This window comes from Aedes albopictus, chromosome 2 (genome assembly GCF_035046485.1).
Source record: "Aedes albopictus strain Foshan chromosome 2, AalbF5, whole genome shotgun sequence".
NCBI lineage: Eukaryota > Metazoa > Arthropoda > Insecta > Diptera > Culicidae > Aedes > Aedes albopictus.
In genome coordinates, this window is record NC_085137.1 from 435,238,421 (window position 1) to 435,262,221 (window position 23,801).

At 40.7% G+C, this 23,801-nt stretch overlaps 1 protein-coding gene and 1 long non-coding RNA gene across 4 annotated transcripts in view; both read right to left on the reverse strand.

Moving 5' to 3' along the window:
* LOC109415738 (sestrin homolog) overlaps nt 1-23,801 on the reverse strand; it is a 225,050-nt gene that overhangs the window by 116,056 nt on the left and 85,193 nt on the right. The gene's annotated exons all lie outside the window — the stretch shown is intronic.
* On the reverse strand, nt 1,037-9,227 carry LOC134288535 (uncharacterized). Its single transcript, XR_009997999.1, has 2 exons — nt 7,171-9,227; nt 1,037-7,088 (listed from the first exon to the last, which is right to left on the reverse strand). It is a non-coding gene; the product is annotated as an uncharacterized LOC134288535 (long non-coding RNA).

A 23,801-nucleotide genomic window follows, 5' to 3' on the forward strand; every position in this document is an offset into this window, starting at 1 on the left:
GATCGCATCAAATTTCAGCTGATAAGAACTACCCTTCAAATGGATTTCCAGAATGCTATGCTTAAGTAATGTTAAAAAAAAAGCTTATTTTACTTATTGTTATCATAATGTCATATTTTACGAGGCATGATACTCAAATAAAGTGCTCCTTTCCCTTTTATTGATCATCACCTCCCGATACTGTTTACTCTGCTGTTGATAAACTGTATGGTACAGTAGATCTTGCGCAAATTCTAGCAGCTTGTGCGATCGCGAGAACATTAACGTCGGAACGCTGCAGCACGAAATAAAAAAAAAAGTCATCAGATGGTATCACGTGTTGCCATAAAATTTTACTACGAGCTGTAATTTCTTAGGGTAGCTGATTTTATATCAAATCAAGCTGACGGAATTTGAGGATCATTCGCAATCGAAAGAAACGTGTAAATTTCTGTGACATATGATGTACATAATTTGAACGTGCGATTTGTGAAAAGTTTACTTGATACATCATGTAAATTTCATAATATCTTGTAACCTTCCGTTATATGTCATGTAATTCGGCATTACTCGTGGTAGTTTATACACAAATAAAAATAATGAGATTCACGCGTTATGTAAACTTCATTATAGTAATGAACACTTAGCATTATGAAGGTTTACATGATATATTATGTAAATTTGTGTTATATGTCATGTAAACACACAGAGTCATGTTGAATTACATGACATATAATGGAAGTTTACATGATATTTTATTACTTTTACATGATATGTAATGTAAACTTCTGTGCTCCAGCATCATATGTCACAGAATTTAACACTCTTTTTTCGATCTGTGTATGATAAACAACACAAACTTACATGATGTATCATGTAAATTGCCTTGACTGGAAGCTTACATGACTAAACAAACGTCAAACGTTTACATGACGTTTGATCTTCATTATTTTTGTTGATTTATAGTGCACCGATAATAATAATGAGAATCACATTTCGTACAAGCTTTTTTTGTCATGTAAATTTCGAATCACGTAAAAAAGAATAGTGCATGTCATTTTTTTTTTTTTTTTTTTTTTTTTTTTAATGGGTTTTCAGTTGGAGCTGCGTGACAGCTTGATTGTCAAGGCTGAACCCGTTATTCAAATTTCATCTCTACCAAGACCAATGTTTAGACGGAATAGGCTATGTTGCCCAATTTAACACTAGTTTTTACATTGTGCCTAAGTAGTTTTAATCAAAATTTTGCATTTTCCCTCCCGTAGATGTATTAGTCATGTCTGTCTACCCTCAGTCATGTGAAGTATATGAAGCTATCAGAATAAATCTTTACCCGCGAAACCTGAAGCACCAGGAATGTTTATATCCTTGATATTACTTCTTGGAAATAACATAACACAAAATGCTGTCTATGTTGACAACTGTGCCTATGCTATCTCCAAGAAATATTATGTAAAATGTATAGTTGAATTAATTATGGTCAAATACCAATTGAAGACAACAACCATTACTGCGATAACACCTATGTTGGTAGCCACCTACAGCACTGGCGCCATCCCCAATGATAGACACTAGTTTTGAACATGTCATGGATGGGCTTCCAATGATACGAGAAACGAAAACAACCTAACTATTAAAACAGGGCCAATCCGTTCATTTGTCCTATCGGTCCTACCTAGATAAACCAAGTCATTTTCTCCCCGTAACCTAGAAATGTCAGCCTAGTCATACACAAGTAACGTCATTCAGCTTAGAAACAATCAGATTTTGTCCAAAATGTCACGTCGAACGCATTGACGTCAATAAAGTGTTAAAGTATGGTCCACTGCACGAACTTGGGCCGGCCCGCTCACTCCCAAAGATAATTTGGCGTTTGAGCGGTGTCGTCACCGCTCAAACGTCAAACCATGTGTGAGAGCAAGCAGGCCAGTAGTATCGTGCAGTAATCCATTGTTCGCACGTTAGCTTCGAATCTATCAGCACTATTATGTGCTGCAACTTTCCTTCCTACTATTCGGTTGATTTTACCAGATTTATATAAAGAGAATATTACTGGATATCATCGTAATATCGAAAAAAAAAATAAATTTGTTTTGATAAAATTACTAATTTAAATATATTTAATTATTGTAAATTGCTCAAATTATTGTAAATTTAGTAGTAAATCAAAATCAACCAAAAAACGTGGGAAAGAAAGCCCAAACAGCATTTTCAAGTCTACTGGCAAAAAAGTTTTCAAAACCTGTTACAAAACCTATAATATTTGTAGTAGGATTTGTAACGATCCTCAAAACCTTCTTAAATCCAACTAACTTGGAACTATTGCTTGGGTATAGAATCTATTGAGCCCCGGCGGTCCCTCCGTGTTTATCGAGCATGTCTGATGAATATGCAAAAACATATGATCAGCCATACTCCATCTGCAGCAGCCGGTTCGTGATGAACCGTTGGAGGCGCATTAAAGTGTTAAAAAGGTGATATGATTCACTAAAGAATACTACATTACAATAACCTTCACTTTAATACCGTCAAACCCTGCGAACTTGGCCAGGGTAAAAAGAATAGTGCATGTCATTAGGACAATATTAGGTCTGCTCCATATGTATTGTTGTTATCGAGTTAGTATTTTTCCCAAAGTATCACGCAAATTTACACTTCATTCACAGAAATTTATTCAACATTCCACCCTCTACTAAACAACTCCAATGGCAACGACCGAACCGACCTACTTTTTTCCTTCTCTAAACATAGCATCTCTAATATCTCAAACATTTGGTCTTCTTCCCGGTCGCGGTCGATGCGATGGTGTTGCATACCGTTCAAAACACGCGTAAGATCGCGTTCCTATCCACCAACGAGCCGTATTAACGAACGTTTATGATAACATCTTCGGTATCAACATCATCATCATACCAGTTCGCGTCTGGTGTTTGGTGCTTGGTGCCATAAAACCGCTCGCTCGGGAGGTGTTGTGCTGATTGACGAGTGCGTCGCCATACCCCTGCGTTGTTGTCATGCCTCGTAGCCGTTTGATATAGGCAGCCTATTGGGGAAAGCTGGGTGAAATGCATCTGCTTTCAGGAGTACAGCAGGGAACGGTATAGAAGAGTAGAGTAGATGAGTGTGGAGTAGAGTTGAGTTGACTAAAGTAGACTTAAGTAGACTAGAGTAGACTGGGGTAGAAAAGATTAGAGAAGACTAGAGTAGACTAGAGTAGACTAGAGTAGACTAGAGTAGACTAAAATAGATTAGATTAGAGTAGAGTAGAGTAGAGTAGAGTAGTGTATAGTAGAGTAAAGTAGAGTCAACTAGAGTAGACTGGAATACAATAGAGTATAGCAAAGTAGAGTAGACTAAAGCAGATTAGAGTAAATTAGTAGTTTAGATAGAAGAATACATTAGAGTAGAGTAAAGTAGTGCGAACTAGAGTAGAGTGGAGTAAAGTAGAGTAAACGTAGAGTAGAGTGGAGTATACTAGAGTAGAATAGATTGGAACAGAGTAGAACGAGTAGATTATCGTATAGTAGAGTAGAGTAAAGTAGATCAGACTAGATTAGACTTAAGGAGACTGAAGTAAAATAAATTAGAATAGAGTAAAGTAAAGTAGTAAAGTAAAAGTAAACTAGAGTAGAATAGAGTAGAGTGCAGTGGCAGTAGAAAAAGAGCAGAAAAGAGAAGAGTAGAATAAAGTAGAGTCAGATTATAGCTGATTAGAGTAGGGAGTGGACTGCAGTAGACTAGAGTACACTAAAGTAGAGTACACTAGGGTAGAGTAAAGTAGAGTGAACTAGAGTAGACTAGAGTAAAGTAGAGAAACCTAGAATGGATTAAAGTAGAGCAGGGTAGAGTGTAGTAGCCTAAATTAGACTAGAGTAGACAAAAATAGAGTAAAGTGTAGTATAGTAGAGTATAATAGATTACAGAAGATTGGAGTGGGTGAATTAAAATTGACTGGAATAAAACAAAAAAGCTGTCATTATGTTCAGTCATGATACCAATCAAAATCATGCAACTCTCACTGTTCAGCATTTGTTGTGTCTTGGGAACTCTCATCGCGTTTAAGATAAGTAGTTTCAACCCAAACCGGTCCTTTTATACCAACACCCCCTAAACAACGTCGCGTGTGCACACCACAGTGGAGCTGCACTGGTGAGGCGGCACCCAAACCGGACCCCTCGTGCCCCGCTCCCGTCCATAAACAACCGAATAGAAAAGGAAAGGTTCAACGAACTTTTCAGCGCGAAACGCAGATGCCACAGTAGTCGCGCGCGGCACAATTTTTATTTTCTTCAACAAACGCTCACAATCAGCACGCGCATTATTGGTGGCCTAGCGACTCGGCGCGATGGTATTGGACAGCGCGCGGTGGATTAATCACAACTGTCTGTCTAATCGACGCGACGCGTCGCGTCGGTAGCCTAGCCAGTTGACAGACGGACAGACGGAAAGCTGACTGACTTCTTGACATACACACAGGAGTCTAAATTTTGATTGTGCGGTGAAATGCAGGTATTATCAACGAGTTTATTCGTTTATTGGGTCAAAGAACCCATTTATGATGTTAGTCGGCAACATGTGTAGGTAATATAAATAAGTCCCCTAGATATGTGTGCATTTTCAATCAAAAAAGCACTCTTATCAGAGAATGAGAAGTCAAATCAACTGTGTCAACGACGAACTCTGTTGCAAGCCGAATGTTCAGAATGCCAAATATGTACAACAAATTGAAAACTTAATCCGGCACAGCTGAGTAAAGTTCATTGCATCAGCTGGAAAAATCAGCTGAGTACATAGGTACGACGACGCACTTCGTCGTAACTACCTCGTTCTTCACGTACTCCTCATTCGGGTACATTACAACCATAACTTCCATATACGATTACTGTTACGGTCGCATTTCCACCGCATGAAAACGGCAGCAAAAGAAAGTGCACGTACACCAGACATCTTTGAATATCGAATTTTAAGGACAAGGATAGAGTACCAAGATGGCCGCCTTCCATTCCACTCGAATTTTCTCCAACACAATCTGGCGTAGTGGTCACACGTGCACTTCATAAGTGGATGGTCATGTGTTCAATCCCGGCCCCAGTACTTGCAATTTTTTACCAGTTGCTCTTCCTCCCGAGAGCGGCTGACACCTGACCCTCTTCTGAGCATATGCTCTAACGAACCCGGAAACTAGGATATCGGCTAACGGCAATTCATAATGGACCCCCAATCGGGCTGGAAAAGGAACAAGAGCCACACATCAACATCCTCGTACTCATCATTCTACCATGAACAGGGTAGAAAAGTGACAGCAGCGCAAAGGCAACCAGTTCGATAAAGTAGAATTAGAATAGAATACATTTAGGCGCTGTACAAAGTGTAAGTGCAGCTGCTAATTGGAATCGCCAACGCTGCCCAAGTGAACAAAAGAGCTGTAAATTAGGTTATAAGGTGGAAGAACAAAAAAACTGGAGATCCATCAAACAAATTGATCTGAAAATGCTACTTGTTGATTACTTACTTGGGGCCAAATTTTGGCCATTTCAGACGCCCCTTCCCCCGTAGTACAGGTCGAACTCGATTATCCAAAGTCGTGATCTGAAAATTCTTAAACAAATATCTGGCGGTCTTAGTGTTGTATAAAGCTGAGTTTTTGACTGATTACTAATCAAACTTTGATTTATGAAATATCAAAATTTCAGCTTTTTACAGCATCCCGTTCGCCAGATCTTACTCTGGAATGCCTCAACCAATTTCAACCAAATTAGGCATAGGCAAATCAAACTTTGAACTAGTCAAATTGTAATCTTAATTTGAACCATTTAAAAATTCATTAAAACGACGTACTTTTCAGGCAAATATTTTCCCGGAAAAGATGTTAAACAGCTTTCCGTAATATAACCTGATAACATGGACTTTAAAAGCATTGAAAAAAGCGTTTTTGTCATGGAAAACAGGCAATTGAAAAATCACTGTGAAATCACCCATTTCCCCCAAGAGAAAGCACATTTTCGGTGCACTCGTACAGCTTATGCATTGTATCACACGCAATATGTGAACACGTCAAATGAAAGCTTATTTATCGTAGAATCGACCAACCGAACAATATTCCGCATTATTTGTCATAAAATTATCAAATTTAAGTGATTCTTACTTGGAGAATGATATCTTAAGTTGAACCATTTGTAATCTAAATTTGAACTAGTAAACGGGGGTGAGCTTCTAGTGTTGGCCTGTAGATTGCGCTAGTGGTTGCTTTGTTTACTCTTGGGGGATGAAAAATTCCAAATTTAGTTTCCAAATTCCTAAAGAATTTCGAACATTCTGAGTTGAGATTCCACCGCCTAATGAAAAATAGATATGAGAATTAGCAGATTCATGTGATTTTTAATTGTTTAGCATAGAATTGGCTGTTTTGTGAGTTGCTCGAGGTGCTGCTGTCAGTAGTTCAAATTATGATTATGATGGTTCAAATTAAGATTAAAATCATTGTTGATGAAAAATCAAATATTTCGATGAAATTCGGTGCAAATACAAACTTTTTACTATTTAACAGAAAGCTTATACCCGTGGCTTTCATGTACATACGATTTTGCTGTAGTAAATTATTTCCACTTAAAATTTGCACTGCTTCAGAAAGCCGCAATTTGGTTCAAATTTTGATTATCTACCCTACATTTTCCTTAGGCCTTGAAGGTGGTTATAGGAGTTGTTACCAAAAAGTGGCAACAATACGGTAGAGCTGGGTTCCGCAAATATAAACAGACTCGCCTTTTCACAAAGTTCAAGTACGTGGTATTTATTGTGATTTGGTTTGTTTGTTAAATTTTTCCTATGAATATAAATTACAATTATGCACCTCTTCATATAATACACTGTTTTTTAATGTGTACTTACGTTTAGTGTATACTCTGTTATTCCATTACGTCCGGAAAGCGGTATCGTACGGTTGTTGTTATTCCTGTACATAGGTTTATCGTAAGCAAATTTCTGATTGGTTTCGAATCAATTCTATTATAGATTACCTTAATTTTACTGCCAGTCGCGATGACTTTCGAGGCCAACCTACCATCTGTGATCTTCCAGCTGTGATATGCTAATCAGTAGCTTCCTCCAATCTGTGATAATAGATTAGTTTTCGTAGCGTATAAGTAGGAATGTAAGTAGAATTTAAGGTTTAGACTTAACAATTCATTTTACCTGCAATTTTCTTGGCTAACTAACAAGTTTTAATCTAGTCCACTTCACTAATTATTAGAAAAACTTTCAATGATTAAGATTCAAATCTGTTTACAACAAGGAATGTCTTTTGGTTATAATTTTTGTTTTGGTTCTACATCGCGATCGCACTTTCTCATCGTTCCTATACTGCATCGAGTCCCAGTAGGTAAAATGTTATCCGCGAGAGCCACACGTGTGATGGTCGTCACTCTGGACTTCGCTGGCAATAGAGGCGCGTTCGCATATTGCGGAACAGAAGTATTGGAATTCAAGATTGCGGCTTGGGTTCCTAGATGGCGACAAAAACTCTAGAATGTATCTTGTACCGACTTTTCGAACCCTCTAAGGCAGCATCCATTTATTACGTAACGCTAAAATCGTAAATTTGCCCGAGCAGAGGAAAACAACATAATCACATAGCCTGTTTTTATATCATAATTTGTTATTGTTAACTTATCAAAATAATCTTTTTAATAACATGTTTTGTTGGGCTATTTTATTTTGTTATGTTGATGTTTTTGGGATACATCCACAGGATAACATTTCAATAATATATTTTGTGTAGAACAAGCTTAAGGTTATTATACTACTAGAGAATGTACAAATATGGAAATATGTGATGAACAATAACCCAACAATAACATGTTCATTAATTTCCTGTTATTGAATTGATATGGATCTAACAGAACATGTTATTAAATTAGTCTTCCAGGAACATTTTTTTGTTATGATATTTGTTATGTTGCCGCTTATGACAGACATGTTTATAACATAATAAGTTTTGCTAATAACATATAAATTACTGATTTCATTATTCAGATATTAAGCCAAAATAACATATTTTATTATGCTATTGGTATTTTCTTCTGCTCGGGTGTAATCTATTGATCGGGCTTGATCAGTAGAAGCCAAAAATCGATGTTCGACGTCATTTTGAATTCCAATATGCGGACCGTAATCCAAGATGGCTGCCACGGAATGGTGGTTTGAGCTATGATACCATGAAATATAAGCATCCATCAATCGGGCTGGATAAGTAGAAGTCAAAATTCGATATTTGGCTATTAAGGCTAAATGGCAAGGTAGTGGATAGGGCAGAAAGTAGCGTAGACGGTCGGGTAGAGGTGAGGATTAGAGTAGACTGAGTAGAGGGTAAGAAAGAGATTTAGGTTAAAGGGTATCCCTGGCAACAATATGATGCTGTTCAAGCGTTTTTCAAACTATTTAAAGCAGCCTTCGTTTGAACAAAAGCTGAGCACAAGAGATACAATCCTATATTCAGTTAACCCTTCCGTTACCAACCCCCCCTAACGAGAGTGCGAAAAAATACTCTTTTCGTTATAACTTTTTTGTTTTTCAATATTTTTCGACCAAATTTTGACACAATAAGCGGATATCCTTCTTTTTTAAGGATTTGCTAGGGATTGTTGGAATGGCCACCTGGTTCCGGAGTTATTCCGGAATCAAAATGGGTCATTCGATTTGGCCATTTTGGAAAAAGTAAATTTTCGATATGAGAGCCGTTCAGTTTTCAGACCTAAGTGCACTAGAATGATAGAAAAAATTGTTTAGAAGTCCATCCCGGTCACTACGTGCCTTGGAACCCGTTTTACGGATGTTCCGAGGAACCGGTTCCGGGGTCAATTTTTGAATATGATTCATTCCCATCATGCGACACCTCAAACTTCATGATTTTTCAAGATGCATCATTCTGTGCTGTTTTGGCGTTGTCTGAAATACTGTTGGCCATTGTAGAACCGGTATTCAGATATCCCGGGAATCGGTTCCGGTGGTTCCGGGGTTAATTTTTCGAAGATAAACACCAGGAATTCCTACGGAAATTTATCTAGGAATTCCTCCGGAGATTCATCCAGGAATTCCTCCGGAAATTCCTCGAGAAGTTCCTCCGAATTCCTCCAGGAATTCCTCCGGGAGTTCCTCCGGAAATTCCTCCGGGAGTTCCTCCGGAAATTCCTCCAGGAATTCCTTCGGGAATTCCTCCAGGAATTCCTCCGGAAATTCCTCCAGGAATTCCTCTGAAAGTTCCTCCAGGCGTTCCTCCCGGAAAATATTGGTGGAACTCCCTGGAATAATTCTTGGGGGAACACCCGGAGGTACTCCTACAAGTATACCTTGAAAAACTTCTGCAGGAGCTCATGAGGCAATTCCAGGAGAAACTCCCGCAAGAATTTACAGGATGAATTCCTGGAGGAATTCTCGGAGGAATTTTCAAAGGAACTCCTGGAGGAACTGTTGGAGGAATTCCCAGAATATTTTTTGAAGGAATTTCCGGAGGAATTTCTGGTGGAATTTCCGGAGGAATTCCTGGAGGAATTTCCGGAGGAGTTCCTGGAGGAATTTCCGGAGGAATTCCTGGAGGAATTTCCGGAGGAATTCCTGGAGGAATTTCCGGAGTCATTCCTGGAGGAATTTCCGGAGTCATTCCTGGAGGAATTTCCGGAGGAATTCCTGTAGGAATTTCCGGAGGAATTCCTGGAGGAATTTCCGGAGGAATTCCTGGATGAATTTCCGGAGGAATTCCTGGAAGAATTTCCGGAGGAATTTCTGGAGGAATTTCCAGAGGAATTTCTGGAGGAATTTCCAGAGGAATTCCTGGAGGAATTTCCGGAGGAATTCCTGGAGGAATTTCCGGAGGAATTCCTGGAGGAATTTCCGGAGGAATTCCTGGAGGAATTTCCGGAGGAAGTCCTGGAGGAATTTCCGGAGGAATTCCTGGAGGAATTTCCGGAGGAATTCCTGGAGGAATTTCCGGAGGAATTCCTGGAGGAATTTCCGGAGGAATTCCTGGAGGAATTTCCGGAGGAATTCCTGGAGGAATTTCCGGAGGAATTCCTGGAGGAATTTCCGGAGGAATTCCTGGAGGAATTTCCGGAGGAATTCCTGGAGGAATTTCCGGAGGAATTCCTGGAGGAATTTCCGGAGGAATTCCTGGAGGAATTTCCGGAGGAATTCCTGGAGGAATTTCCGGAGGAATTCCTGGAGGAATTTCCGGAGGAATTCCTGGAGGAATTTCCGGAGGAATTCCTGGAGGAATTTCCGGAGGAATTCCTGGAGGAATTTCCGGAGGAATTCCTGGAGGAATTTCCGGAGGAATTCCTGGAGGAATTTCCGGAGGAATTCCTGGAGGAATTTCCGGAGGAATTCCTGGAGAAATTTCCGGAGGAATTCCTGGAGGAATTTCCGGAGGAATTCCTGGAGGAATTTCCGGAGGAATTTCCGGAGGAATTCCTGGAGGAATTTCCGGAGGAATTCCTGGAGGAATTTCCGGAGGAATTCCTGGAGGAATTTCCTGAGGAATTCCTGGAGGAATTTCCGGAGGAATTCCTGGAGGAATTTCCTGAGGAATTCCTGGAGGAATTTCCTGAGGAATTCCTGGAGGAATTTCCGGAGGAATTCCTGGAGGAATTTCCGGAGGAATTCCTGGAGGAATTTTCCGGAGGAATTCCTGGAGGAATTTCCGGAGAAATTCCTGGAGGAATTTCCGGAGGAATTCCTGGAGGAATTTCCGGAGGAATTCCTGGAAGAATTTCCGGAGGAATTCCTGGAAGAATTTCCGGAAGAATTCCTGGAGGAATTTCCGGAGGAATTCCTGGAGGAATTTCCGGAAAAAATCCTGGATTAATTCGTGGAGGAATTCCTGGAGAAATTTCCAGAGGAAATCCAGGAGGAATTTCCGGAGGAACCCCTGGAGGAATTTCCGGAGGAATTCCTGGAGGAATTCCTAGAGAAATTTCCGGAGGAATTCCTGGAAGAACTACCGTAGGAATTGCTGGAAGAACTTCCGTAGGAATTCCTGGAAGAACTTCCGTAGGAATTGCTGGAAGAATTTCCGTAGGAATTTCTGGTGGAATTCCTGGAGGAATTTTCGTAGGGCCAACCATTATGATAAAGTGCCATAATTTTCAAAATCATGAAGTTTGATATGTCGCATGAAGGTGTTTGTTTATTTTCGAAAATTGGACCCCGGAACCACCGGAACCGCATCCCGCAAAGGCTACGTGCCGCAAGCCGAAATCTGCAGGGATAAGGACGGGAGCCTCTTGACGGACAAACGTGAGGTGATCGAAAGGTGGAAGCAGCACTTCGACGAGCACCTGAATGGCGTAGAGAATGTAGACACGGAGGACCAAGGCAGCGGAGGAAATGACTATGTTGGTGCAGCAGAGGACGGGAACGAACCAACTCCCACGCTGAGGGAAGTTAAGGATGCCATCCACCAGCTCAAAAACAACAAAGCGGCTGGTAAGGACGGTATCGCAGCAGAACTCATCAAGATGGGCCCGGAAAAGTTGGCCACCTGTCTGCACCAGTTAGTAGTCAAGATCTGGGAAACCGAACAGCTACCGGAGGAGTGGAAGGAAGGGATAATCTGTCCCGTCCATAAGAAAGGCGACAAGTTAATGTGTGAGAACTTTCGAGCGATCACCATTTTAAATGCCGCCTACAAAGTGCTATCCCAGATCATCTTCCGTCGTCTTTCACCTAAAGTAAATGAGTTCGTGGGAAGTTACCAAGCCGGTTTCATCGACGGCCGGTCGACAACGGACCAGATCTTCACCGTACGGCAAATCCTCCAGAAATGCCGTGAATACCAGGTCCCAACGCATCACCTGTTCATCGACTTCAAAGCGGCATACGACAGTATCGACCGCACAGAGCTATGGAAAATTATGGACGAGAACAGCTTTCCCGGGAAGCTGACTAGACTGATAAGAGCAACGATGGACGGTGTGCAGAACAGCGTAAGGATTTCGGGTGAACTATCCAGTTCATTCGAATCTCGACGGGGACTACGACAAGGTGATGGACTTTCCTGCCTACTATTCAACATCGCGCTGGAAGGTGTTATGCGACGAGCCGGGCTCAACAGCCGGGGTACGATCTTCACGAAATCCAGCCAATTTGTCTGTTTTGCGGATGACATGGATATTATTGCTAGAACATTTGGAACGGTGGCAGAACAGTACACCCGCCTGAAACGTGAAGCAGCAAAGGTCGGACTGGTGGTGAATGCGGCTAAGACAAAGTACATGCTGGTAGGTGGGACTGAGCGAGACAGGACAAGCCTTGGCAGCAATGTTACGATAGACGGGGATACTTTCGAGGTGGTAGAAGAATTCGTCTACCTCGGTTCCTTGCTAACGGCGGACAATAACGTGAGCCGTGAAATACGAAGGCGCATCATCAGTGGAAGTGGTGCCTACTATGGGCTCCAGAAGAAACTGCGGTCAAAAAAGATTCACCCCCGCACCAAATGTACCATGTACAAGACGTTAATAAGACCGGTGGTTCTCTACGGACACGAGACATGGACGTTGCTCGAGGAGGACCTGCAAGCACTCGGAGTTTTCGAGCGACGGGTGCTAAGAACGATCTTTGGCGGCGTGCAGGAGAACGGTGTGTGGCGGAGAAGGATGAACCACGAGCTCGCTGCACTTTACGGCGAACCCAGCATCCAGAAGGTGGCCAAAGCCGGAAGGATACGGTGGGCAGGGCATGTTGCAAGAATGCCGGACAACAACCCTGCAAAGCTGGTGTTTGCTAACCATCCGGATGGTACAAGAAGGCGTGGAGCGCAGAGAGCACGATGGGCGGACCAGGTGGAGCGTGATCTGGCGAGTGTTGGGCGTGACCGAGGTTGGAGAGCTGCAACTGCAAATCGAGTATTATGGCGGCAAATTGTTGATTCAGTATTATCATGAATTTGATGTTAACTAAATAAATGAAAAATGAACCACCGGAACCGATTCCCGGGAAATCCGAATACCGGTTCCGAAATGGCCAACAGTATTTCAGACAACGCCAAAACAGCACAGAATGATGCATCTTGAAAAATCATGAAGTTTGAGGTGTCGCATGATGGGAATGAATCATATTCAAAAATTGACCCCGGAACCGGTTCCTCGGAACATCCGTAAAACGGGTTCCAAGGCACGTAGTGACTGGGATGGACTTCTAAACAATTTTTTCTATCATTCTAGTGCACTTAGGTCTGAAAACTGAACGGCTCTCATATCGAAAATTTACTTTTTCCAAAATGGCCAAATCGAATGACCCATTTTGATTCCGGAATAACTCCAGAACCAGGTGGCCATTCCAAAAATCCCTAGCAAATCCTTAAAATAGAAGGATATTCGCTTATTGTGTCAGAATTTGGTCGAAAAATATTGAAAAACAAAAAAGTTATAACGAAAAGAGTATTTTTTCGCACTCTCGTTAGGGGGGGTTGGTAACGGAAGGGTTAATAAACATTTAGTTTTGCTATTTTTTCAATCTTTAGCTGATTTGAGCTTCATTTCAAGACTGATTTGAGGCTTAATATGCGCTTAATCAAAAAGCAACTGAATTTATTCATTGCGTAAAATAAAAAGAATCACTTTCGTAAGCCTTTTTTTAGTATTTGCGGCTTTCTATTTCCAAAAGAGATGTTTATGAATGTATAAATTAATCTTAGGGAAACTGGAAACTGAACTCAGACCTCCTGATTTATAGTCACACATCTTAGCACCTACACACCATACACAATTGTATACATATCCTCGAAAACGCGAGCATTACTTGTTGTATCTGAATAACCAAGAACATAAGTTGAACTAAGCCTGTATTGAGGCTGAAGATGTGATGTGGACTCTACGAAAACTTGCTAGGATTAGCTGTAAAAAACAGGGAATCGTGCTGGATTTCCTTCACAGATTCCTTCCGGGATTCCTGCTGTGATTCCTTAAGTGATTCCTCCCGAAAAGGAATATGAAAAAATAAAGATTTCACCAGAAATTTCTTCAGACAATCCTGGATTTTTTCGGGAATTTCCTATTTTTTATATGATTCTTTCAAGGATTCCTGCTCAGCTCCTAACCGTGATTCCTGCCATGATTCCTTTAAGGATTCCATCAAGTATTCTTTAAGGGATTCCTTCGGGAATAATTTCAGGGATTTCTGTCCTGGTTGCTTTAAAAAAGTCTGAAAGGAGTCTTTCAGGAAATCTAGCCGGCATTCTTTCAGGGGTTTCTGTTGGGATTAGTTCAGGGAGTCCTCCTGGTATTCTTTCAAAAATTTCTGTCAAAATATATTCAGATTCAGAGAATCCTAAGGGAATTCTTTTCGGTGAGAGTGCTGAAATTCCTGCTGGTATTCTTTGAAAGATTGTTTCTGGGATTTTTACAAAGATTCCTCTCGGGATTTATCCACTAATTCCATTCGGGATTTCTTTCAGGGATTTCTGCCGATGTTCCATCCGGCATTGCTATCAGAATTCTTTCAGATATTTCTCCTGGAATTTCTGTAACTGTGCCTATAGGGCCCCTGTACCTATTTACTTAACTGTTTAGCTTGGAATGTTTACCTTTGTGACTAAATCCACCTAAAATTGCGACAGAAATTAACTTTTTTCATAAATTAAGCAGAATACTGTTGTTTTCTGTAAATTGGGAAAGTTTTCCCAACTAACTATTACCTTTTTTGCTCAATTTTTAGAGTTGTGTCACGTACGTCCCTTTAACAGCTTTTTCTAGTGATTTTTGAGAATTTTCGTGTGTTCTACAAAGTTGATTTTTTTTCTCATGATGAACTTCCTTTTTATTTGATATTATTGGAACATTACTCCTAGTGGAACAGAGCCTGCATCTCAACCCCCAAAAAAAATTCTAGTGGAGAAATTGGAGAAATCTCTGGAAGAATCAAAGGAGAAATTTTGAAGAGATTTCTGGAGGGCACCTGGGATTCCTGCAGGGTTTGAATGTGGATTATTACAAACATTTCCTTAGAATGTTTCGGAAATCACCTCCAGGAATACTGCTTGCATTTGTTCTGAATTTGTGATAGAATCCAATACTAGATCCAATAGGAAGTTTAGCTAGTGTTCCTCAGGCAATTCCTGTTGAGAATTCTCCTGGAATTCTTGGAGGATTCCCAAGAGCAATTTTTGGAGAAATTTTAGCTGAAAATGCTTGAGAATCCCCAGCAAGAATTCCTGGAGAAATCCTAGAGGGAATGTTTGCCGATACTCAAAGAGAATTTCCTAAAGGAATCCTTGAAGAAATTATTCAAGGATTCTTCCAAGAATTCTTCAGAAAATTCCTGCTCGTATTCCTCCAGAAATTGCTGCTGTAAATTACTCATGGATTTCTCCAGAGTGTTTAGTATTCCTACTGGGAATGCTTTTTAGATTGCTTTAGGAACTGCTTCTGGGATTGCTTTGGACATTTGTGACAGAAATCCTTCAGGGAATCCTCTAGGATTCACTGTCGGTCTCTTTGAAGCAATAATGGGAGAAATTCTTTGAGCAGGATGCTTAAGCATTATCTCAGTTAAAATTAGTAGAAGTTGATGAAGGAACCCTAGCAATAATTACTGGAAACCAGATAGCAATTACTAAAGGAATCTTTGTAAACATCTCTAAAGAAATCGGTTCCAGGTCATTTGGCCGAACTCCAATTGGCCGAAATCCATTTGGCCAAATGCCGTTTGGCCAAAAAATGAATGATAAACTTAAGTGACCATGCCACTGTTCCCCACATCAGTATAACTAGAAAAGACAACAAAGAAGGAGAATATTTGATAAAATATTGGCAGTTCCAACGCCAACTAAACCGTGAATGTCAAAGCCAGAAAGAATAGCCTATGATTAAAAGAAGGAAATACTACTAATGATCATATTGATAGTTAGAATGTTAAAACATTTTCTGAATTATTTTGATCATAATTCGGCCCAACGGTATTCGGCCAAACAACCCTTTCGGCCAGATGGCATTCGGCCAAATGGCCGGACACCAAAGAAATCATAGCAAGAATTCCTATAAAAGCTTCAAGAGTACTCTTCCATGATCCAAGGAGGATATCTTGGGAACTAGAAAAACTAGGAGGAATTTTCGGAGGAACCCAAGCAGGCATCCTTAGGAAGTTCAAGACAAATTGCTGGAGAAATTCTTGGAACTCCTCTTGGAGTGCCTCCAGAAACTCTTGCTGAGATTTCTTCATGAACCCCTACTAAGATTTTTCCAAGCATTCATGCTGGGATTTCTGAAGCATTTCATGATGGTATTTCTGCAATTATTTCTCTTAGAAGTCCTCCAGGAATTCCCGGAGGATTTCCAACAGGAATTATTGGAAGAATTCCAGCAACACTTTACAGCAGCTCGGTTCGCCAGCTCTTCGAGGCAGCACCCTGGTATCTCTCTCTCTTCTTGGCGTAACGTCCTCATTGGGACAAAGCCTGCTTCTCAGCTTAGTGTTCTATGAGCACTTCCACAGTTATTAACTGAGAGCTTCCTCTGCCAATGACCATTTTGCATGCGTATATCGTGTGGCAGGCACGAAGATACTCTATGCCCAAGGAAGTCAAGGAAATTTCCTTTATGAAAAGATCCTGGACCGACCGGGAATCGAACCCGTCACCCTCAGCATGGTCATGCTGAATACCCGTGCGTTTACCGCCTCGGGTATATGGACCCTGGTATATCGCAGCGTATTCCAGTCGGAGAGTGTTGAACCGATGCCCGAAAATCTTCTGCAAAGATCTCGACGATAAGAAGATGCTGGTTAGACATAATTTCAACGGTATCATTGTGCTTGTCATTCAGCACACAAATGTATGCGATGACAAGCAAAAAAGCTCTGCATTTAACAGCACACTTGAAGATATCAACACCGCACGTTGCAAGCTTCATCCCCATTCGTAAACCTAGAAAGCTTCAAACCAATGTGCTTCGCGGCCTTACCTATAATCATTCTAAACCAAAGCTTAACTCTTTATCCGATAATGACATCTAATTACTGACCTACCCCTCGTCAGGAAAAAAGCAAGCATACGTTCACACGTATGAATGAACACACGCAACATCGGTGTCACGTTACTCTCACGAACTACACATAGTGCTCCCATATTTCTACCAATAATGCTACAGTACACAGAACTCGATGAGCAATGTTTGTACACCTTGTTACCATGCGGTACCTAATTATAGAACCAAAACTTCGACGCGACGACCGACGGAGGCACGCGGTGGCGAAGTTGGTCGCGTGAGTTTGAGTTGCGGTTTTTTTCCGATACCTGTTTGGTACTACAACTTACTATAGCTGTAGCTACCTTTTTGCCTTTCTCGTACACCAAGGTGTACCGAAAGGCTATATGTTCACTCCAAAAACGAAAATTTGATAGAGCCTCCGGAGGGGTCAAGTCTTATATACCAATCGACTCAGCTCGACGAATTGAGGTGATGTCTGTGTGTGTGTATGTGTGTGTGTGTGTATGTGTGTGTGTGTGTATGTGTGTGTACAAAAAAACTCACATCACTTTTTGGCAGTAAACCTCAACCGATTTCAATGACCGACGGTTCATTCGACGCGGAATCTGGTCCCATTGTTTCCTATTGAAAATGGTTCGGATCGGTTCAGCCGTTCCGGAGATATGGCCATTTAGGTGTTCCGGAACGGTACCCCGGGAAGGGATCAGATATGAAAATGCATCAAACCTATGCATGCGACACATCAAACCACGGCATTTTCGATAACCTGATGAGCGGTAAGCAGAAAAATAGTCTAAGACCATATCTGAACCGGTAGTGTTCCGGAACCGGTTCCGGGTGTCCCGCCGGAAGTGGCAAATAGCAAAGTGAACCAAACCCATGCATGAGACACATCAAACCACGGCATTTTCGATAACCTGATGAGCGGTAAGCAGGAAAATAGTCTCAGACCATATCTGAACCGGTAGTGTTCCCGAACCGGTTCTGGGCGTCCCGCTGTAAGTGGCCAAATATACAATTGTACCAAACCCATGCAAGCGACACATCAAACCACGGCATTTTAGATGACCTGATGGACAATGAGCAGGAAAATCATCTCAGACCATATCTGAACCGGTAGTGTTCCGGAACCGGTTCTAGTCGTCCCGCTGAAAGTGGCCAAATATACAATTGAACCAAACCCATACATGCGACACATCAAACCACGGCATTTTCGATGACCTGATGGACAATAAGCAGGAAAATCATCTCAGATCATATCTGAACCAGTAGTGTTCCGGAACCCGTTCCGGGGTTCCCGCCGAAGTGGTTAAATCTGAAAGAGAAACAAACCCGTACATGCGTCACATCAAATAGCGGCTTTTTAGATTACCCGAGCAGAAAAGAGTAACAACTGAATAACAAATCATGGTATTTAATTTAAATACCATCATTCCTTGATGTGCCCTTCATGAGGTAGTAATAAGAGGCAAAATACCAAAAACAAATACCATAATTTTGTATGAATAACACCTAGAAATTAACAACTCTTGTTATTTCAATAATGAATGCATACCAAAAATTTCAAATATACTGTCAAGTGCAGCATTTGTTATTCAAAAGATATTGAATAATAAAGTAATAACAATGCTTGCTATTAACTTGTACATTGTTTCGATTGCTCAATTTGTTATGAAATAGGTATTCAATAACAACAAAATAACAACTATAGCTATTAAATGGTACATTGTTTAGATAGCTCAATTTGTTATCGAGCAAGTATTCCATAACAAAGCAATAACCACTATTGTTATCAAATTGTGCATTTTATCGATACCTCAATTTGTTATCCAACAGGTATTCAATAACTAAGAAATAACAAATGTTATTATTGAAATCAGGCGTTTGATTTGAATAGGTCGTATCTACATAGAGAGCACAGAAAAAATAGAACCTATTAAAATCTAACGCCTGAAATGTACATTTTATGAATAACTTAGTTTATTTAGTTTATTATTTCCATCGAAAACGTGGCAATGCAAATAACACAATACGACATCCTAAGAAATATTAGTACAGGTGCATGATAACCACCACCGCTACTCCTCCAAGCAGCACACAAGTCACGAAGGAGTGTTGACAGCGCAGGTTTTTGGTTAGACACGAGTCATTTTCAAGTTATTCTGCCTTTGAGTTAGAATTACATGAATGTATCTTCTGTACAACCAAAAACCTGGACTTTCGAAACTCCTTTGTGACTTGTGTGCTGCTTGGGCCCTCTTCACCTTTCCTTTGTCACATTGGTCGTGAACTCGGCTCCGTGATGCCTAATGGTACGCCCAAGCGCCTACAAATAAATGATTAGCTTAATTTAGCTCAATCTAACTGTGTCACATTAAAAAAGTGTAATTGTAGCAGCTCATTTTTTTATATCAACAACGGCGCCAGCCAAGTCGTTGGCTAGTCAGTTGGTAAAGGAAGGAAATGCTACTGTGTGTGATGGTTGTTGCTACCAGAGATCGAGAGTACTCTGCATCTCCACAAACACTACGAACAGGGCATTTGTTAGTGGGATAGTATGTGGGGACTGGGATTTATGTGGTATTTCTGCCCAACAGTTCACACATTGATACGTGCCAGTACCAGTCATGAAGTGATAGATTGTGAGTTGATTACTGTGAAGATGACGTGGCACAGTTCGCTTGGATGCATAACTTGTACGCGTTATATGCTATACAGACACTGTGCTATGGGCTTTGCAAGTAATGGAAACGGATTTTTCAGTCCACTTCTGGTTCTAGCGATGGCTATGCACTTATTGATATACATCATACATGAGTTATATATGAAGAGAGGAGAGATAGTGACAGAGAGAAAGTAGGTGAAGAGATACAGTGTTGGAGGGAAGGGACAGGTCCGGGATTGAACCCAGAACCTTCTTCATATGATTCAGAAGCGGCAGCCACTACACTACCAAGCCCGTCATATGAGCCACTAAATAAGTGCTAAAAAAAACAAGATGTAACAGACTCACCCATCAAGTATTAACTCGGTATTAACCTACACCGCTTTTCGGCTTCAGCGATCCTATGCCGGCTCAATACAGATTGCAGTGCTAATCCACAGGTGCTCTGCTGTGTTCCTGATGATCTGTCTGCTGTAACGTTACAGTAACGTCGACCAGCACTTCTGAACAGATCTGCTAATACAACTATAGCGGGTTTCGAAGTTGTTATAATGCTGCTACAAAGATGTCTTCCATTCCGGGTTGTACGCGTGCTCTCATTGATCGGAGTGATGGTTGACTTCCAGTTTCAATCCACGGGTTTCCTGCTTTGTTCCTGAAGTCTGTCTGCTGTAACGTTACAGTAACGTCGACCAGCACTTCTGAACAGATTTGTCACGATACTTTAATGTTTCTCCCATTTGTGATAACGCCACTACGAAAATGTCTCGGATATTCAGAGAAGAAATACTGCTCGCAGGATTCTGTTTGTGGAAGAAAATTACTTTTTAATTACAAATATACAGAATTATGTGCAAGAATGAATACAAATTCTTATTACTGCAGCCCATTTGTATTTAATGTTAAAAAAAATCACAAACTAAAAGTTTAAGGAAGGTAACAAAAGCATTACAAATTACGTTCCTTTTAAAAGTACTGCAACGATGTATTTTTTTTCTTTTTCATAAACCTTATTACCGGCTGTTAATACGTGTAACATTAACATATAAAAACCAAATGGAACTATTCAAAAATTTTATGTGATGAAATTTTTGGACGTTAAACAAAATAAAATCGTGCCCTGAGAAATAAATCAATGTTCGACATATCAAATTGTGCTTTTGATAATGAAGGCGAGCATCACATTTTCAAAATCTCAACTCAGGTGGTGTTCAGTGGTACTCCATTGTTTAAGGTTGAAATTCTCATAGTTTCTAATTTTTAGAACGTCAAAAATATGCCAAGATCCACTCAGATACTCAGGATTTCCTCCGGAAAGTTGCAGTCTTTACTCCAAGAATTCTTCCGTTAGTTTCATTGGGAATAATCAAAAGTTCTTCCAAGCATTAAGGGTTTTTTATCATCAGTTCCTCAGAAGTCCAATGGAAATTTTAAAACAAGTCACTTCCTCACAGGCTTTTGGATTAACCAATGGAATTAAATACACATCTATATATATAAAAATGAGTTTGAGGTCCTTTTGAGGCAACAAAACTCAAGAACGGCTGAGCCAAAAGGGATGGCTTTTGCATGGTTTGATTCGTATTCAGGGTGGCTGTGTTTATAAGTAAAAAAAAGTTACGAAAATAAATTATTGATTTTTCTTGAGCTGGGAAGGAAATCAACACGGCCGAAATAAAATCAATCTAGAGTGCGGTGCTTTTTTGAGCTCAACAGTTGTCAATCCACCACAAGACGGCAAGACAAAGTTTGCCGGGACAGCTAGTAAATTACTATATCTGTACGCACAAATCTCATTACGAGATTGAGAAAAGTTGGCTGTGTGTACATGGAATTTCCTTGAGCTTGAGACTCGCGATGTTGGTGCACATCACATTAGCATTGCGAGTCTCAATGAGACATCTCAATGAGACAAGCTCCAGGAGGGTCTGGTGCAGCTTGTTATTACCCGACACCGACTTGATACACTCGCAAAACCTTCACTAGGATTACATTTACAGATCATGTTTTTCTGGGATTGGGTTGACGTATTCCAGAAGTGGAAAGGATTCTGGTTATAAGTATTCTGGGGCAGATGGAAAGCAGCCGGAGGTTGTTTTACGACGGGAAACGTGGTACCTAAGAGGAACAATCCTGGAACGAGCGTCTTTCCTAGTTATGTGAGTACCTATGTCCAATGTTCATAATGTTTTGAGAAACTGCATAAGAGTGCTGTAGATACTCGTTTGGTTAGTTCGTGTGCTTGCGATTGGTGATTTTGTGGACGTGTTTTGATTGACCAACGGAGGAATGAAGGGAAATGGTCCTAACGTTCTTCAATTCATAGATTATAATCGGCGGGTTCCGTCTTTTTTCACTTCACGTAAATGTACCATAATTGGTTTGGCAAGTAGAGCCTGGAGAGACTAGAAACGAGAACAGTTTTTGTGTTTCCTCTGTCGCTATTCAGTGTCGCCCAGTTTCAAATAATACGGTTTATTCTGGTAAGGATTTGAAAAAAAATGGGTTCGAAATGATCTACACAAGCAAGTTGAACGTGTGCACCCAGTGCCCCAGAGTTGTGTACCTTACATAGCTTCTAATCGATGTAACCAAAACCAATATTCATTGGATCACCAATTCACCCAAGTTTGCGAGCGGTCTGCGAAAGGGTGAGGAGGTTACGAACCACTTCGGTAACCCCCAAAGAAACGCCAAAATCCAAACCACCACCGCCATTACCGCTCGTGGATAAATATATTGAATCCCTAGATAATTGTCGATCTCGCTATTTCTGCCTTAATTCTAGGATGGGATCAGGTTCACAAGATATCTGGGCCTCTGAAATAATTCCTCTGCAATTCGTTTCAACTGACAAATGTCTCAATGAGACGAGTCTCACGAGACGTCTCATTGAGGCACGTACACACATTTTTTTATGAGCATGCTATGATCTCAAATCACGCAAATTTTCTTGAGACGCATTTCCAACCAGCGCATGGCACACTGTCTCATTCATGTATACATGAGATTCCAGACACTCTGAGTAAGAAATAATTCCTCTTTGTACTGTTTCTCCAAACCAGGGAATGATAACTAGCCTGAAACTAATGAGCCAAGTGTCAATAATTTTAACAACATGAGAAGAAAGAAACCCCATGATAAGAGAAGAAAATCTCCATTATGCTTTCAGCGCTTGCGCGCTGTTTAAAAAGTAAAACACTACCATGAAAACCTCGCTTATCACAAACAGCGTGAGCACGGTTCATGTTTAGGCTCAGAATTACATGCGTCCTGAAAGGTTGACTGCCCGTGTAGCTGCCGGCTTAGAATAGCACTACGGACCATCTGTTTTGGGGGTAAAAGTCCACCAAATAGGTGACCCCAATCCAAGGTGTCAGGCGACCCGTGCTGAGGGATGAATGGTTGAGGGGGTTCAAAAGATGCTTGATCTTTAACGGGGCCCGTAGCGTGGGTAGATCACTATTTTGGGTTGCGTAGCGGCGAAAGATTTAGCAAAACGAACCCGAGTCCTAATTGCTACTATGTAATAGCATATTTTAGTAATTTAAGGAAAAACTTTTGTCCTTATTACATTTCATACTTTACAAAAATGGATAGGTCTCGGTTTGGTTCTGGCAAAGATGGTTCTTGAAACAAGAAAAAATAGGTATAGTATTCCTAATCCTTCATTGCGTGTTCACTGGATTGAAACAGTAAGGACTAGAGTTTCGATCAGTGCGCAAAATTTTCGTCGTTTACATTGATTTATGGAATCGCAGATTATTGACTTTGTAGTTATCGTAAATGATTCTGCTGAAATATCGAACGAAATATCTAACAAATGCTTACTGCTGCTTCAGAAGAAGTACAAAGATTCATCTCACGCATATTTTACATTACCCTGCCGCGAAAGAAAGAAGCAAGTTTCAATTATTGATTTCTCATAATTATGTCGTAATAAAATAACACTTATCGTATTTCAGTATCACATGTTTCGCTTTAATCTCTCCGTTGTTAACTTAGAAAAGTGGCTGAGACAGATCAGGCAGCATCCCAAGTCAATGATCAAGGTTCAATACCCACTGGAAATATATGTAGCTACTATTTTTTGTTTGCAAAGCTGAAGTTGTATATGAGATTACTGAGTCGTAATTAGGAAGATAGCACAATATCGTAATAGCATACTTGGGAAATCTGTA